Source organism: Stegostoma tigrinum, unplaced genomic scaffold, assembly GCF_030684315.1.
Source record: "Stegostoma tigrinum isolate sSteTig4 unplaced genomic scaffold, sSteTig4.hap1 scaffold_270, whole genome shotgun sequence".
NCBI lineage: Eukaryota > Metazoa > Chordata > Chondrichthyes > Orectolobiformes > Stegostomatidae > Stegostoma > Stegostoma tigrinum.
This window is the reverse complement of record NW_026728199.1, coordinates 24,111-29,890: the sequence shown is the minus strand read 5'-3', so window position 1 is coordinate 29,890 and position 5,780 is coordinate 24,111.

The window sequence follows — 5,780 nt, the reverse complement described above, 5'->3', positions numbered from 1 at the left end:
AAACCAACCCTGGTTGGTTTAAAGTACTTGTCTTTGCATTAACAATAAATTTTCAGATTCTGAGGAATTCACTGTTGCTATTTTTTGAATTGGGGTGGGGAATAGAACTCGAAGTTTGTCCAAGATTTTATTTTCCAGGTCCACTCTTTTCAAAGTGTCTGCAAGTTCGGCAAGTAAATCGCAAGTAATATACCTTTTTTAAAAAATCAAACTTGGCAATCCACTGCTTCAGAATAGAGAGGCTTATTCTTTCCTGTGTTCGAGGTAACTGCATAAGATGCTGTCGAATTGGCTTTGAACCATTTTTCAGATTCTCAGTTGAGAAGTGGAGTGCTATTGAAGACCAGAAGGCTTCAACTGGAAGACTAGTTGAGTAGTCGTCATTTTTAAAAATATTTTAAATTCTGTTTAAATCATTAAAAGTGGGAATAATTAATTCAGTTCTACCTACAATGGAACTTGTAGTATGGAAATGGTTTCTGATTGGCTGTCTCTGGTTACTGCAATCTCTAATCATGTTTTGTAGTATATTCCCTGTATTTTTGGGGGATTGATTCAGTTCCTGGGTCTTCCCATGTACCCACTCCTTATGGATTTTAACTTTAATTTGCTAGCTAGTAGTTGCTCTTAAAGTTTGGGGCATTAGATGGGAAAAGAATTAATTGTTGCATGAATTCTAGGTAATGATTAAAATTTAACCAGTTTTCAGTTGAAAATTCAGGAAACATGTAAATTTGAGGCTGTATGCGTGAGTGTTTTATGATTTAATACCTCTGAAATGGTACTGGAGAGGGGAGGGGTTAGCCATTTTCCTTCAGACTTTTGCAGGTGAATACACAAGGCTCAAGCCACAGTCCACAGATGTAGAAGAATCAATGATGAACTTGAAGCTGAGAGTGTTCGTGTCACTGATATCTTGGAATTTGTCATTGTATGCAACATTCTACTTGTATTACAAGCACTTAATACAGTCTACAATCCCCCAAATTATGGGTTGATAATGGAAATCCATCTAATCCAGATAAGTCTCGATTGCAAAGTCATTTTAATTTCAAATTGGAAGGGGAAGGTGGGGAAAATGTCTTTGCTTCTAAGATTTTCTTTTCCAGATGTCCAAAGAATAATTAGAAACTGCTTGGAGCCATAAAATTTGCAACTGATCCAGGTACCCTCACTGTAATGCAGTAGTTCTAAACAGTTGTACTGTAGAGGTGGTAGTCTGTCACCTATTTCTGTTGGGAATTTGGGAAAGCAAAATAGTTCCATGTTTTAAGTGTGCTACTTAAGGAAAGGACACCCAAGAATCAGTCTGGTAAGCAAATTACTTCATAACATTCATCAATAGTTTAACCCATTGACCTAAACTTGTAGATTAAATTTTCAAAGAGCTCTTAAACTTTATACTCACTAAATCTCAAGCAATTTTAAACGTAATTTAGTTTGGTCTAATGGGATTTTAGGGGATGCATGTTGATTTTGTAATTGAAGAGCTGATTGCTCATCCATGTAATGGGTATGGGGATAGGGTTATCAAACAGCACTTCTCTAGTTTTTTCCAGATCTCCAATCCCTTGCTGTTCAAGTGGAACTGGATACTTGCAAGATGCTGGCACATTCTTGAAACTTTGCAGTGAGGTTTAGGATTGCAGCCTTAGTTGTCCCTGCATCCAGCATTGGCTCCATGTGGATAAACAGCGTTGGACAGCCTTCCTGAAGGTGCTAAATGTTTAGTTTTTAGGCTATGTTTGTGCTGCTTAGATAAGCTCATTTCAACTTACGAAAAGCTTAAATGGAGTATTAGTACACCTGACCTAACTGGACAGCTGTAAAACCTTGTTGAATATTTAACACTTCAGAAGGGTTTGGGTGGGGCAATATCATTGTTCTTAGTTCTTTCAGATCTCCAGTTTGTACTGCTTAGCCAAGTGAAATATACCACCACAGTGGACCCAACTGGACAGGTGCAGAACCTTATTTAATATTTAAAACATTCTGACAGGGTTTGGGCTGGGGCATGTCATTGTTCTTAGTTTTTTTTCAGGTCTCCGGTCGTTGCTACTTCACACAGATCAACTATAAATTCCTCATACAGGTGCAAATATAATTTAAAATCTTTGAGTTGAGTGGGGGGGGGGCACAATATTGTTCTTAATTTTCTTTCAGGTCTCAAGCTGGTTAGACAAGACCAACCATACACAGGTGCTCACTTTCTATTTTTTTAAAAAGGGTTTAGGGTGGGCAATGGCATTCTAGTTCTTTCAGACCTTCAGTGTTTCTAACATGAAACATAAGCAAAGATGCTCATTCTTGAAAATTCAGGTAGTACTTAGGATGAAAAACAACATGCAAATTCAGTCTGCTTAGACTTGGATGTACTACCTGTGTTTGGGTAACTAAATCTCATTCCCGTTCAAACCATCTCAGGGTTTAACTAGGGTGGGGAGCATTACTGTTCTTAACTTTTTCAGGTTTCAAGTCCTTGCTGCTGAAGTGAAAATACTATGGACAATCTTTGACAGGTGCCAATTTCATAATTAAAAGAAATTTCAGTGGGTTCTTTTTGGGGTGGGCGCAAACAGCTTATGTTTTTAGTTTTTCAGATCCCTGAATCCTGAAGCTCCAGATCAGCGACTTAAAAAGTAATTCTCCATGATCTCAAGTACTTTTGTACAACAATGTATCAGTAAGCTGCTGTTGTGTGAGCATATAGTGTATGAATGAGGTAGTATTCTAGTGTTGGCATTCTGTATCTTATGAAGCTGTCATTTTTTAGTATTCTGCTCATGTACTGTGGAATCTTTGTTTGAAGAGGCTGTCTGCTGTGTTGTGGTGTTTGTTTGTTTCTGTTCAATTTTTAGGATGTGTATTACAAAACATAATACAATCAATGGACTACATAGATGTTTCATCCTGGGCGTTGTTGGTGATAGCTGGCTTAAAAGGGTCTGCATTTTAGGATCGCAACTATTGATTGGGATTTTTCAGGTTCTCGAAGGCAGATTGTTTTGAATACAGTGGTCTGAGACGGAATTTCTACTGTTTGACTTGGGTGATCCTGGATAAAGTTTGGAGATCATTAGGCAGCAGTTGGGTTTTCTTTTACTGAGAGAACAAATTTTGTTTTCTCAGGTTTTGCTTTTGCCTTACCACTTTACTCCCCCAAAAAAAGCAAAAGATGCTGGTGGTTGGCACTCCTGGTTTCCAGGATAGGGTTCGAATCCCTGCAGTATCTGCTTTTTTTTGGCATCCATTTGTTAGTAATTTGTACTCCATTGGGGGGTAAATGGGTATAGCGGCTCAAAGCCCAATGGAATGGAGTTCTAATGTTAGTCATCAGAATTAATGGTTTAATTTTCATGCATGAATCCATGACTTGGTTATTAGGAAACGTAGCAGCTACTTTGACTTCTGATTTAAAGGTCAGTGAAGTGTGCTCACTAGGCCAAGTAGCATCTTAGGAGCAGGAGAGCTGATGCTTTGAGTCTAGACTGAAGGGTCATTTCTGAAAGGTCTACACCTGAAATGTCAGCTTTCCTGCTTCTATCCTGCTCTACACCTTGTTATCTCAGGTTCTCCAGCATTTACTTGTGTGCTCACTAGTCTGGCTTTGGGATCTCTCAGACTGGGACTTGGACTTGAACTTGAACACCACGATAGCTGTAAATCCCACTTTTTTTGCATCCTGTTTTGGCTTTTTGACCCTGCTGTGCTGTTCAAATTTATAGTTAATCCACCATGCCTTATTGTCAGAATTTGTATCAAAGAGATCATAATCTTGTGTCTCAAATAAAATCCAGTGGCTGTGTAGCTGACTGTTCAGCCATTCTAATCCCAGAAATGGATCTGGTGAACCTTCTCTGAAATCTTGAACAATTGGATCTTCTGAAAGACAGCAACCAGAAATAAGTGGTCACAATCCTACATAGAATTGCATTCTAGTTTTGTGTAAAGATGTTTCATTTGCTTGATTAATGCATTACTGTACTTGCTAACTATTGATCACCACCCTATCAACCACTTAGTTTGTTGGAATGTTTCCTGTTTTAGATGGGACTCCCCTGCTGGCTGAATTAGTATTGTGGGATGACACCTATGCACTCTGTACAAGACTGAGATGAAATTTCATGAGCGCTCTGGCAATGGAACCATGGATGACCAAGAATTTTCTTAAGTCAGACTGCTGCATTTGAATACTTAACCATTGTACAGATTAGCTTTATCTTCATATTAACATTCAGCCACTTAAGCTCAGAATGCATTGCTATTCCTAAAAGGCCTCAATTTAACTAATATCCTCTAGTAGAGGAGTTGGTTATACTGTGGAAGCTGTTGGGTAAGTTGCCACAGATTGAATAATAGACAAAAGTATATTTGGGTTTTCAGTTTCAAGTATTCTACAGCATGACTCTAAACTGCACACCATAAGACATGGGAGTGGAAGTAAGGCCACTCTGCCATTTAAATCATGGCTGATGGGCATTTCAACACCACTTCCCTGCACTCTCCCTGTAGCCCTTGATTCCTTTTGATATCAAGAATTTGTCGATCTCTGCCTTGAAGGCCTCCACTGCACTCTGGCAATGAATTCCACAAGCCCACCACTCTGGCTGAAGAAGTGTTGTCTCATTTCAGTTTCACAACAAGTTAAACTGTTCTTATTGACTGACTGGGATTGCTGTTGTTTGTAATTCAAATGTTGGTCTGGCTGATTTGTTTGATTCCAGCTGTGTTTCCTCTCACCATTGGAAATGTGGGGTTATGAAGATGGGTTGGAGACTTGTTGGAGGGTCAGATGGCTGCCTTCTGTACTAGGGATTCAATGAATTTGTGGAGTCAATGTATTAAATTCTTAACTTATCAAGAATTAGAGTGAGAAACATTAACCATCATTGAGTCAGCTATATTTGAGCTAATGGGCCAAAAGGCCTAGTTCTACATGGTACTACAACAGGAAAATAACAATGTTTAAGGAGTTTGCCCAATTTAGGAGCATTTAGAAAAATACCAAGCCCTCATCCTTGATGACCAAGGAGTTGGAAGATTTTTGGGAATATGCATGAATGTAGAGTTCGGACACAACCAGATGGGCTTCAGTGGCATTGACTACAGATTCAACCTTCAATATCTAGAGCATCTAAAAGTTTGCTTCACTAGTTTTGAAATAAATGTTTCTCCTGACTAAACTTATGTAATGTATGCTTAATAAATCAGTTGTGGAATCTATTTTGATGCACAGATCAATTTTTTTTTTTAGAGGTTCAGGTGGTCAATCCACTAATGGTACACATCACATTGATGTTTGAGAACTGTTTAAAAAAAATAACCTGGAAATCACTAGGAGGAAGGAGGTTGAAATTGCATGTCAGTGGTCTGGGATTAAGAATTACAATTGACTGCATGTGTTTGTGATGCTAGCAACATGTTTATTCCTCCAAGATAGATTCTCCAGCGTCAGCAGTTCTTCCTGAGATTACATGTAGAGCCGGATGTTCTCTCTTCTCCTCCTCCTCTCTTTCCTTCTCCCCCCCCCACTCCCACTGACATGTCTGTCTTCCCTTGAGTGACCATCCCCAGCTACACTCACCTTTGGCTCCATCTTCCAGACACATCTTGCACTATCCATTTCAGAATCCTTTCCCCTCGCCCATTTCTGAAGGGTCCAGATCCGAAATTGCAGCGTTCCTGCTCAGCTTGCTGTGTTCATCCAGCTCTACGTTCCTCTGTTGTTTTACCATTCTAGGGTGAGACTTAAATTATGCACAAAGTCACACAGCCCCCTG